The following is a 13,525-nucleotide window of genomic DNA, read 5'->3' on the forward strand; positions in this document are numbered from 1 at the left end:
AATTCTTCCCTTCGGAGTGTCTGATAGTATTAATAGTACTAATAGAGTGTCAGATAGTATTCATAGTACTAATAGCCCAAGTATCTCAAACAAATTTGAAATCCTTAGTCAATTAGATGAAGAGTTAAACGATTGAGTCTAGCCAAAATAGGAGCCGTTTGGTTGGACAACAGCCCTAGATCTGTACAACCCATTAGTGGTTCCATTCCTTCCAAGCAAGTTAGCAATGTGTTCCTAGCCCAAGTCATTGTTAGTACTAAAAATACTCCCCCAGTACCCGTCCTAGCACTCTTAGATTCCGGAGCTAATTCCTGTTTCATGGATCTAAATTTTGCCCAAGCTTCTCAGATAGCCCTAAGAAAACTTCCTTGTCCCCCATCTATAGTAGTCATTGATGGTCGTCCCATTGCTTCCGGGAATATTGTAGAAGAATCAGAACCCATTCAAGTTGTCCTAGGTAGTTTTGTGTGTGTAATATCATTTAATATAATTAGTAGTCCAGAGCATCCCATTGTCCTAGGATTACCTTGGTTTGAATTACATAATACAGCCATAGATTGGAGAACAAGAGAAGTCTGATATCGACCACCCCAAGAATCTACTCACCGAGTTTCGACCATTTCACTCCATCAATTACGCGAAGAAGGACACAAGGAGGCAATGTTCCTATTTGCAATATCAGTACATCCTTCCAGCACTATTCAGAAGGACTCCTCAGTACAACTTCCGGCAAAATATCATCCTTATGCCGATGTATTTGACAAGGTAAAAGCCGGTACCCTTCCTCATCACCGTCCCTATGACTGTCCCATCGATTTACAACCAGGAACAGAGCCACCATGGGGACCAATTTACAACTTGTCACCCACCGAGTTAGAAGTCCTTCGAGCCTACATAGAGGAGAACTTGGCAAGCGGGTTCATCCGTCATTCGAAATCTCCGGCCAGTGCACCCATCTTCTTTGTCAAGAAGAAAGATGGCTCACTTCGTCTCGTCGTTGATTACCGCGGATTGAATAAGGTCACCATCCGGAATAGGTATGCACTTCCTCTTATATCAAGTCTTTTAAAGCGAGTTAAAGGTGCCAAGTTTTTTACCAAAATCGATCTACGAGGAGCATATAACCTCGTGCGGATCCGACCGGGAGATGAATGGAAGACCGCCTTTCGCACGCGGTATGGGCCTTTCGAGTATACTGTTATGCCGTTCGGCCTAACCAATGCACCCGCAGTCTTCCAACACATGGCAAATGATATATTCAGAGACCTCTTGGATATCTGTTTGATCATCTATCTTGATGATCTATTGATTTATTCGAAGACCCAGCAAGAGCACGATTCTCATGTACTATTAGTACTAAAGCGACTCCGCGAGAATGGTCTTTATGCCAAGCTAGAAAAATGTAGCTTTGACTGCAAGCAAGTGGAATTTCTAGGCTACGTCATCTCCTCAAAGGGCATCGCCATGGATCCAGGTAACGTCCAAACTGTACTAGAGTGGCAAATTCCACGGTCGGTACGAGATGTACAATGTTTTCTAGGTTTTGGTAACTTCTACTGTAAGTTTATACAGGATTACTTGAAGATTATCTTACCCCTCACACAACTTACGAAGAAGGGCCAAGCATTTCTTTGGTCCATTGAAGCAGATATGGCTTTTCGGCATCTTAAGAAAGCCTTTACATCAGCACCGATTCTAGCTCATGTGGATACTAGCAAACCATTCATCATGGAGGCCGATGCTTCAGATGTCGCCCTCGGTAGCATCCTTTCTCAACAAGGAGATAAAGAAGAGTTGCATCTGGTGGCTTTCCATTCGCGCATAGTGATCATAAAAACCTTGCTTATTTCCAGAACGCTCGCGTACTAAATCGACGGCAAGCTCGGTGGGCGCAATTCCTCACGCGTTTCGGCTTCAAAATCACATATCGACTGGGGAAGCAGCAAGGAAAAGCAGATGCACTATCACGGCGTTCATATCTTGCACCTCGTCCTGGTGATCCAACATTTGATAATCAAAAGCAAGTAATCTTGGGACCAACACGATTGCACACGACGCGGATTTTTCACACCCCGATGGATTCACAGATTACCGATGACATCCGTGCAAACTTGAAGACGGATAGTTTTGCTCAAAACATCTTGGCGCACATTGATACTTCTCGGGCATCCTGTTCTCAATCTCAACAACCAGGTATTGACTACCGACAATTCGAATATCATGATGGTTTGTTATTCTTTAAAAAGCGCGTATATGTCCCCGATTGCTCCTGTCGCCTTCAAATCATCCAGCATTGTCACGACACCCATACGGCGGGACATTTCGGTAGTACTAAGACGTTGGAGCTAGTGCAACAATCTTTTTGGTGGCCCCACATGCGCCGTTTTGTCGACGACTACGTTCGGACCTGTGATGCTTTCTGCCGAGCAAAGATGCCACGACACCATCCATATGGCTTGTTGGAACCCTTACCGATTCCAAGTAAGCCGTGGCAATCTATTTGTCTTGATTTTATCACAGATTTGCCGGTCTGGCAGGGGTTCGATGCTATCTTAACTGTCGTCGATCGATATACGAAGATGGCACATTTTGTTCTGTGTACTAAGGCCATCACTAGCGAGGAAACCGCCACCCTAGTCATGCGTGAGGTATTTCGGCATCATGGCCTCCCAGACAGTATCATCAGTGACCGAGGACCGCAATTTGTCTCCAAATTTTGGCAGCATCTCTTCAAGATGCTAAAGGTCTCTTGCAACCTCTCCTCCGGCTACCATCCTCAGACCGATGGGCAGGCAGAACGAACAAACCAAACCCTGGAGCAATATCTCCGGTGTTTCCTGAGTTATCAACAGGACGATTGGGTCGAGATTCTCCACTTTGCGGAGTTTGCGTATAATAATGTTGTTCACTCCTCGACTCGAGTCTCCCGATTCTATGCTTATATTGGTTCTCATCCTTGTTGGTCGGTGATCGATACCCCGGAGCTACCTACCAATCCTCGTGCCGAGGATCATTTGGAGAGACTACGCAAGATCCAGACAGATCTCTCGACTCATCTTCGTCATGCTGAACAAACACAGAAGACTTACGCGGATCATCATCGACTTCCCTCCTCTTTTGCCATCGGAGATCGAGTATGGCTCTTACGTCGTCACATCAAGACTACTCGACCGTGCGACAAGTTAGATTATCGACGACTCGGTCCTTTCCTTATTACGGGTAAAGTTAATGATGTCACATTCCACCTTGATCTCCCTTCGCAACTTCAGATACATCCGGTTTTCCATTGTTCTCTTCTTGAACCTTATAAAGCAAACACCATTCCCGATCGTGTTACACCACCGCCGCCCCCGCTGGAGTTGGACACCGGCCCGAAGTATGAAGTTGCTGCCATCCTCAATTCCAAACTTATTCGCAACAAACTTTATTATTTGGTCGATTGGGTTGGTTATAGTCCGAGCGAACGCACTTGGGAACCTGTCGAGCATGTTGCCAATGCTCAAGATCTGCTTGCTGATTTCCACCGAAAGTATCCGGACAAACCCGGTCTGCAATCAGCGCCGACTCGTTCCACTCGTCGTCTTTAAGGGGGAGATAGTGTCATGAGATGGCAAGACTTGAACCCATGACCTTATGGTATATGGGTCGAGCTCTTAACCATCACACCATCTATTGTAATTCATAAAATATTATTTTCATTTATGTTTTATTATAAGAAAGTAATGTATATTCCAGATTTCTCTGGAACATTCTAGAAGTTTCAAGATTACTCTTAACAACACTATAAAAGAAGGCACTAGGCATTATGTCGAACCAAATTGGTTCAACGCCAGTCTTAAGCCTCTCATTCGCTTTGTACTTATCTTTTCACATAATATATTAGCTGTTGTCATCATCTTTCTCTCTCTCTCTCCTCTTCTCACTTCCTCTCTCGGGAATCTTACGCAATCCCATCCTCTTAGTACTAATAGTACTGCTCTTCTTAGTACTAATTCCATCTCTGCTTTAGTACTATTCCTAACAGTAGTACTATTCTTGACACATGCTCTCTTCTCATCGAAGGCCTAGAGTGAAAGGTTGTTCTATTCTACTTTGCAGCCAAGTAGTCCACACACTTTTCAAGGTGTATTCCTTTCACCTCTAGTAGAAAATCCGTTTCAACAAGGATATACATTCCCCTTTCTCTCATGTACCTGAGCTTTTTATGCCACAACTCACCATCTGAGTCACCCACTACATTTGCTTCATCTCGGCACAATTTTGTATGCATTACATACAACGTGTTCTGTTTTTGAGCTCGAGCCACAATCAGGCTCCCTTTACATAACTTCCATGTACCATTTCGAAAACCACCACTGTAACCTTCGTCGTCTAGTCGTCTAGCCAATATCAGATTCAATCTGACATCAGGAACATGGCCTACATCCTTCAACATTAACCTGCAGCCAGTAGATGTTAGGAAACACACATTTCCTATGCCCACAATCTTGCATTCACCATCTATTCCCATCCTTACGTAACCATAGTCACCGGTTGTGTAAGATGAGAAACATCCTTACGTAGCCATATTTTGTTGTTATCCAGACTAGCCGGTTTTGTCTTCGCTTCCGCACATTATCTTTAACACGGATAAACCCGACTATGTCGAAACCGGAGATGACACCACTCATCCGATTCGACATGTCAGCAATGTCCCATTCAGGAAAGAAGGTGAACAAACTTGTATCAAAAATGTCTTGCATGTACCCACCATAACGAAGAATTTGGTCTCAGTTGGCCAAATTGTGGAGCAAGGGATGCAAGTTTGATTCAATCGAGGTGGTTGCTTCATTGAGAAGGAAGGCTAACTAATTGCTCGTGGTCGAAGGGAAGGCCGAATGTTTATCCTCGAATCGAACGAGGTAAAATCAGTCATGTTTGCAAAGGGCCTCAAAGACGACACTGACATAAAGCTATGGCGTAAAAGAATTGGTCATATCAATCTCAACAAACTCAAGGCAATGCAATCGAAAGGATTCTTCATTGGACTTCAGATGTTCAAAGAGAAAGAGATTGAAGGAGTATGTGGAGCATGCCAATTCGACAAGCAAAATCTGCACATGTTCCCAAAGGAGAGGAATGTGAGCAAAGGCCTATTGGACGTAGTCCACTAGGATGTGTGGGGACCAGCACAAATAGCCACATTCAGAGGATGTCGGTACTATGTTACCTTCATCAACAACTTCTCTAGATACACATGAATCTTTCACATGAGAATGAAGAGCGAAGTGTTTTCACACTTCCAAATATTCAAAAGCGAAGTCAAAAAGACAATCGGCCACCATGTACGATGTCTTCGGTTAGACAGACGAAAGGAATACTTCTCTGATGTGTTCACGACATACCTTTGACAAGGAGTTCGGTGAGAATTCACTTGCCGACCCACACCACAACATAACGGTGCAGCCGAACGCAAGAATCGACACATCCTCGAAGTAGCACGGGCCATGGTCAACAAGAAGCATATGCCCAAGTCATATTGGGTAGAAACAACAAATATCCCCGTCTACCTCATGAACTGGTGCACAACATCCGGAGTGCACGAGGTCACTCCTCACAAGAAGTATTATGGAAAGTAGTTGGATCTATCCCATGTTAGGATATTCGGCTCACTTGCATACGTGCACATCCCCGATGAGAAGTGGCAAAAGCTAGATCCCAAGTCGGAGAAATGTATCCTCGTAGGATACTTATTGGAGTAAAAGGGGTACAAATGCTTCAACCCCTCTACTTGGAAGGTTCGAGTGAGTCGGGACGTCGTTTTTGATGAATCGACATCTTGGTACAAACTAGAGACGACTCTAACTCCAACCCCAATCGATCCAAACTTGGCCAACCAAGAGATAGAAGACGAAGATCAACTAAGGCATATGTTCAAAGATAGTCTGATCACGACTAGGCTCAGTGGGCCACAAGAGTCGTGCAGCGACCATAGCACATCTCGGCCTAGTCCGAAGATGGAAAAAAGCAAGGCGAAAATGCCAGAATATGAAGAGGATCTATATAATGGCAACGAATCAACTCACTCATTCGACAGTGAGTTCGGTGGCGTCGATGTACCTATCATGAGGACACCTAGTGTAAAGAAATTCATTGCCACAGCAAACAAAAAACTCGGTTGCTCTACCTGTGAGAAAAATCTTGTTAGCCGATTCGGTTACAACGACTATATGGCATACCACTATGCCTTTATGATGAAGGTGTCGACAGTTCGTGAACCGGAAAATTTATCCAAGGCAGCCAACGATCCACGATGGGTCGAAGCAATGATCGAGGAGATGGGGGCACTATGCAAGAACGAGACATGGGATCTCGTTCCCCACTCACCACACAAAAAGGCAATCGGTTGCAGGTGGATTTACAAGGTGAAGTATAATGCCAACGGCTCCGTCAACCGCTACAAAGCTCGACTTGTAGCAAAAGGATACACACAAACACATGGAGTCGACTATGAAGAGACCTTTGTCCCAGTGGCAAAGATGACAACCGTGCAGACCGTGATTGCACTTGCTACGGCGAAAGGGTGGCACCTCCATAAGATGGACGTCAAGAAAGCTTTTCTTCAAGGCACATTAAAAGAGGAGGTGTACATGGTACAACCACCCGGCTTTGAATCCAACATTCATCCGAAAGTCTTCTACCGACTCAAGAAGCCTCTCTACGGCCTTAAGCAAGCACCACGTGCTTGGCATTCGAACATAACACAATATCTTCATCGAATCGGCTTCCAAATGTCGAAATCTGACAATTCCCTCTACACAAGAAGCAATTCGGGAAGTCTGATTGTCATCATTCTATATGTGGATGATCGGGTCATTGGAGGTGAAACTCTAGTCGACATCAACAAGGTCAAGTCCCTCTTCGCTAACAAATTCGAGATGAAGGACATGAAAGAGCTCCATTACTTCCTTGGCATCAAGGTAATTCAGACTCCAGCCGGCATTATGATCTCCCAACAACACTACATCCTCAACTTGTTATACAAGTTCGGGATGATGGAGTGCAAATCTGTGGCAACCCCTCTCGATCAGAATGTCAAACTTGATGCCGACCCTAGCACGGAACAATGAGAGCCTACTCAGTATCGACAACTGATCGGAAGTCTCATCTACCTCACCATCACTCGACCCAACCTTAACTACTTGATCAGTCTCCTCAACCAATTCATGAAAAACCCACGAGACATTGTTGAGCGAACAAGCTCAACCGGATCTGAATCGGTTGAATAAGCCAAAGCCGGATCAGAGTCTAGAACGGAGAACCGAATCGGTGTCCGAATGGTATCCAGAACTAAGAGCTAGATCGAAGAGACGGATCGGATTGGAACCGGTAGGCCATTAGAAGCCTACGAATCTAGCCTAGTACGTAAACATTTTTTTGGGAGTCAATGTCAGACGCTCGTATGAGCATTGAAGTACATGTCAATACTTCTGTTAGTCCGTGTAAGGACTTGTATAAAAGTGCTCACTGAGCACATTGTATGTGCAGAGTGCTATTAATTTGAATTGAGTTTATGCTTTCTGCTCTCTCTGTCTCTCCCGTGTATTGTGTATTCTAAGCTTCCATTAAACCTGTATCTATCCTCTGTTGCTATCCGGTGTAACCGGTTTCTTCTACAAGCTTCCGCACATTATCTTTTACAGAAATTCACTTGGATTGCGCTACGTGAGTATAATTACGATACGTGAGCGGCACAATGGATTGTGGTATTCTCTCCGAATCCGCCACACCAATTCGACTCAAAGGGTACATAGATGTCGATTGGGTCGGTGACAAAGCCGATCGACGATCAACCTTTGGTTTGGTCTTCTCCCTTGGAAGTAGAGCCATCTCCTAGAGTAGCAAGAAGTAACCAACCCTCGCTCTTTGGAGCATAGAGGTCGAATACAGGGGCGCGACGGTGGTTGCATGTGAAGCCATATGGCTCAAGAGGATATTGAAGGATTTGGGCGTTCCCATCAAAGATCTTATTCCCCTTTATTGCGACAACATGAGCAGTATTTATTTGGCTCAAAACTCAGTATTCCATGCACGCATGAAGCATATCGAAGCGCACTATCACTTCCTTCGAGAGTGCATTCACACTAGAGATGTCGACCTTCAACACATCAACACGAATCTATAGACATCTAACATCTTCACCAAAGCCCTAGGAACAGACAAGCTTTGGCAATTCATGTCAGACCTTGGATTGACGATTCCTGACTTGCCAAGCTTGAGGGGGGGTACAAGAGAGAACCGGATACCGTCCAAACTGGGTACCAGCGGAAGCGGACATCAACCGAAAGGAGCCAACCCAAGTTGAGCTTGAGGGGGCGTGTTGAGAATCAAGCTCAACCTAGTCTAGTGTGTGAACACACCCTTGAGAGTGTAGGAACACGAACACTCAAAGGTCAAAAGTCACACCACTACTCTCTACACATTAACTATGTGTCATACAATCATATTCTATGACACATAACTAATGAGTTTCCACATTCCCCATGACCGATGAGCTTCAGTAGTCAATGAAGAGAGAGGGTGTGCTAAAGCAAGAGCTGACAACGTGAAGCTTCGTTCAAGGCTTCGTGTATGCGAACATTAGTGGCTTTGCCTTCGAAAGCTATAGCGCTTTCTCAACTTCGTGTATGCATTCCATCAAACGCTATTCCCCTCCTCCTACTTTGTAATGTGTCGATTAAATCTCCTTTGTAATATACATCTTCTTGAGTATTCTATTTTCCATTCTATCTATCTTGTGTCTCTCTCCTCTCCTCTTCTCAAACACACAACACACATCTCTAACCTATTCCGCTGCATAGAATCGTCGACGATTCTTTACACTGTTCTTCAAGGTCGCCTTGAAGAAATGTGTTTTTGACGTCCATCTGATGAAGATGCCACCCCCTTGTCGTTGCTACCGCCAGCACCACACAGACTGTCGTCATCTTCGCCACCGGTGCGAAGGTATGATTGTAGTCAATGTTGTCGTCATCCCTTGGCCACCAATCGGGCCTTGTACTGGTTGACCGAACCATCTGCGTTGTACTTTATCTTGTACACCCATATAGTTTATTATGGTGAGGGAAATAAGGGAATAGTCAAAATTTTGAATCGATGGGCACACACGTAGTGGAACATAGGGAATAGTGCACTCATGTAAAGTCGAGTTTAATGTTATTGAGATATCGAGCTCAACTAGATTTAGTTAATTAGTCAACACAAGTAACTTTGTAGTTACCTAGATAGAATCTAGTTAGTGTGTTGACCTTAAAGCCTTAAATAGGGTTTTGTACTTGAATGGGATACATTGTAGATCCTCCACTCCCATGTTCATTTAATATAGGACTTACACCTTTGTACCTATATTCTACTCACACATGTGTACCTTTGCACATGAGATGTATATATACCTCATTGTGTGTATTTTTGTATTTGATGATGCTTTTTAATATACAATCTCGTTAATCATCCCCCATTTATATTATTGTTAATCTCTCTCTTCCTCTCACACACATACACACACATATCTCATAATCTTTCACTGCTTAACTACTCACATAATTATTCACTAATTAACCTTCACTTAATTACCTAATTCTTAACGAATGCTCTCGGCCCCTTTTTATAGGTGATCTAAGCGACTCTTCCAAGATATTACACTTGCTTGTTTGGCAAGAAGTTACAGTTCATACTAACCATCCTATTTTCTAAATTACTCTATTTTTTTTACTTGGCAAAAAGTTACAATTAAAATTATGTCTTTTCATATTTGTCAGACTTCGGCTCCAACTCTGACTCCTTGTCGACCTTTATCCTTCGAGTAGTTGACCGGCTAACAAGGAGTTGAACTTCTGATACTACATCCTTGGCGCTTGTTTTAAGCCATAAAGGCTTTTCTTCAGATGGCATACAAGGTGACCTTCCTCCCCAATCGCCGTGAAGCCTATCAGTTGAGACATATAGATGTCTTCTTCGAAGTCTCCATGTAGGAATGTCGTCTTGACATCTAGTTGCTCGAGCTCTAGGTCTTCTGTCACTACAACTCCGAGTAGGAGTCGAAGGGTGGTCATCTTGACTACTGGCGAGAAGATCTCGTCATAGTCGACCCCATGTTCTTGTTTGAAACCTTTGGCGATGAGCTGAGCTTTGTATTTGGGCTTCTCCGAATCAGACAAATATTTCTATCTAAAGACCCATTTGCAAGGTAGTGGCTTCCTTCCAGCTAGTAACTCAACCAGTTCCCATGTGTTATTCTCCTTTATCGGTCCATCTCGGATCTCATGGCTTGTAGACATGTGTCAATGTCTAGCGCGGCTATAGCTTCCTTGTAGGAGCTTGGTTCGCCTGCATCCGTGTAGTTGACGTAGTCGAGGCCCGGTTGATAAAACTCTATTGGTCGTCGAGCTCGTCTGGATCTCCTAGGTTCCAAGATCTTTGGTTTGGATCCTTCGATCATCTCTGTTGGTTGATCGGTATTTCTTGAACCATCTTCAGGAGTTCTATGGGACTCGCCCCTAGAATAGAATTTTGGTCATATTTGGTCATCCTTCCCATCTCCGGGATCGATTGACAGAGGGATTGGTGCCTTGGTCGACTTGGTTCAATCTTTTGGCACCTTAGCCAGTTTGGACGATTTGCTCATTTCAATTCTATCTCTTTTGTCTCTTGTCAATTGATTAGTCGAGTCAAGTTCGACTAGTGGACCTTTTGCCGATTCAGAGTCGGCCAACAATTTTGGCCAATTTCAATTGTTTGTCGAATCGCCAATTCGGCCCAATGGGTTAGTCCTTCTATAGCCTCTTCGTCGAAGGAAACCTTTTTGCCACTTTCCTTAGGTTGGGATGGAATGGAGTCTTCATTGAAGACTATATCACTACTCTAGATCAATTTCCGGTTCTTTGGATCCCATAGCCTATAGACAAATTCCCCATCGGTTTTATAACTGAGAAATATGCATTTTGTTGCATGGGGTGCCAACTTGGTCTTTTTGTCCTTCGGGATGAAGGTGTAGGCTTCACATCCGAATATACGAAGCTTGTTGTAGGTCGGTTGTTTGCTTGACCATAATGCTGGTGGCACTTCGAGCCGTATAGCTCTTGACGGTGAAAGATTTATCAAGTATACTATCATCTGCAATGCTTCGGCCCAAAATTCCAGCTTTAGTCTGGATTGCTAGAGCATTGCCATCACCCTCTCTTGGATCATCTGGTTGATCCATGCTACCACGCCGTTTTGCATGGGAGTATATGGAACAGTCTTTTGGTGCCAGATTCCTTTCCTAAATAGGTATTGTTGAAGGCTCAAGAGGTGTATTCCCCTCCGTTGTCGGACCGGATGGTCTTTACTCGATGTCCTAATCGGTTCTCCACTTCGGCTAACCACCGAGAGAAGACCTCGAGCACTTCATCTTTCGACCTAATCGAGTTGGCCCAGACTTTTCGTGTACAGTCATCTACGAATCTGATGAAGTATCGGGACCCTCCTAGTGACCTTTCAGGCATCAGCCCACATATATCTGTGTGGACTAGTTCTAGGGGTTGTCATACCATCTCATAGTGGAGAGAGTGCGGACTGCGGGTCTATTTCCCATAACGACAATGCTCACAAAATTCGGTTTTTATCTGGAGCTTCAGGATGTAGTCGATTGCCATCAACTGGTCTAGTCCGGCTTGAGACATATGGCCGAGTCAGCCATGCCATAGGTTCAAGTTCCGCGATTCGGTTATGTTCACGGCCCCCTTCTAGGTTGATCGCCAGCAATGAGAACAAGTTATTGTACTTGTATCGATTTCCTCGGTTGATCGTCCACGATGACTCACTTAGAGTCATTTTGTACCCGGCTTCGGCTAGCATGTCAATGGAGACCAAACTCCTCTTCAGCTCAGGTACGTGCCGGACTTGGTGCAGGGTGATGGTATTGTCATTCGGCAATTGAATGGGGAACTAGTCAATCCTTGCGATTCTACACGTCTGCCCATTGCCTAATCAGGTTGTGCCATTGGCTCTGGCCGAATAGTTCGAAAACCATTCGATGTTGGGGGCCACGTGAAATGTGGCGTTGGAGTCCAGCAACCACATTTGCACGTCTTGCGCGGTGTATAGGATTTCACCAATCGATGATTCCTCCAAGGAGAGGTTTTCTCCCAACCGGGATTCGGCAACATTGACTTGGTTGCCAGTGGGAGAATGATTCGAATCGGATTGTCTTGAATTCCGTTCAAATCGCCGACCATTCTCCTTATTGATCGACCAACAATCAGAGGTATCGTGACCAAACTTTCCGCAATGAATGCAGAAAGCACTTGATCGACTATCCAGTCAAATTTGGGACTATGTACATGTTAGAACAAACTTAGCACAACACACAATATATATGCTAAGTATTTTAAAAGCATTTTCGCTTTTTCTAAAAAATACTTAAAAACCTAAATTCTAAAGATATATCATAGAATACATAGATTACGTTAAATAATTCTTATATTTGTATAGCTTCGTAGAATCGTATTGGAAGCAAAAAAAACCAAGACACATAAAAGCAAAAAAAAAATTATCTAGTTGGATGCAAAAGATGAAAAAAAAAAGACTTTCAAAGATGGGATGGAACACACTTTTTTCATGAATCATGATGCGCCAGATATGAACGAAGCCATTTTGCAATACCAAGGTATCAAGATATCATGACATGGGAAAATTGTGGATGCTCACACTTCACACCTTATACCACATATGTTGCACCTAACAACAAAACTATGTTCTTCGTTGAAGAGGGAAACTATAAACATCAATGCATGTTGGACCCCATCACATTCTTTATCATCCAAACCATTACTTGCACCTGACACAGTTCATACTCATTTCAATGGGAGACAAGACGTTGGGGCACAACTTACAAGTGATAAGACTAGTCAACTATGTACATTTTTCCCTTTGAGACACTTTGATATACCGTTGTTCACTTTCGACCATGTGCTTTCCACCATCTTTGACCAAACCTAATCCTTTTATGATTTCTCTAATAGTTAAAATGACATTCATTCTTGAACATCGAGAATTTTGTCTTACTTTCACATGTATTACATGAAAACATTATATTTTTGGTCTCATAAGTATACTTCAACCTCCAAAGATGATAATAAAATCAATCTCTCTATGTTTCTCTCGTTTCCTTTTCAATCGTGTGTTTTTGGTTTTTTCCAACCATCAATTGTTTATCTCTTCTTTGTGATGTGTATTTTCACAAAAAATAAATCATTTGTTCTATTCAAAGCATTTTGATCTTTTCCTCTAATAAAAGAGTGTATATATTGTGGTGTGCATGTGTTCCTGTGTTCCTTTGTGCCACCCTTTTTAGCACACCCTTTTTAGCTAAGCCAACCCAAATGGGTACCTTTGTATCAACCATAAATTGAGTAAGAAGTAAGAAGCTAACTAGGTTAGTTTTGTTCTCTTATGTGCATTTCACAATATGTATAGTTTTTATCCCTTGATCTCGTACAAATATGCA

Source organism: Azolla caroliniana, unplaced genomic scaffold (genome assembly GCF_043228905.1).
Source record: "Azolla caroliniana isolate FFs.n. ecotype wild unplaced genomic scaffold, voAzoCaro1.0.p SCAF_7, whole genome shotgun sequence".
Classification (NCBI taxonomy): Eukaryota; Viridiplantae; Streptophyta; class Polypodiopsida; order Salviniales; family Salviniaceae; genus Azolla; species Azolla caroliniana.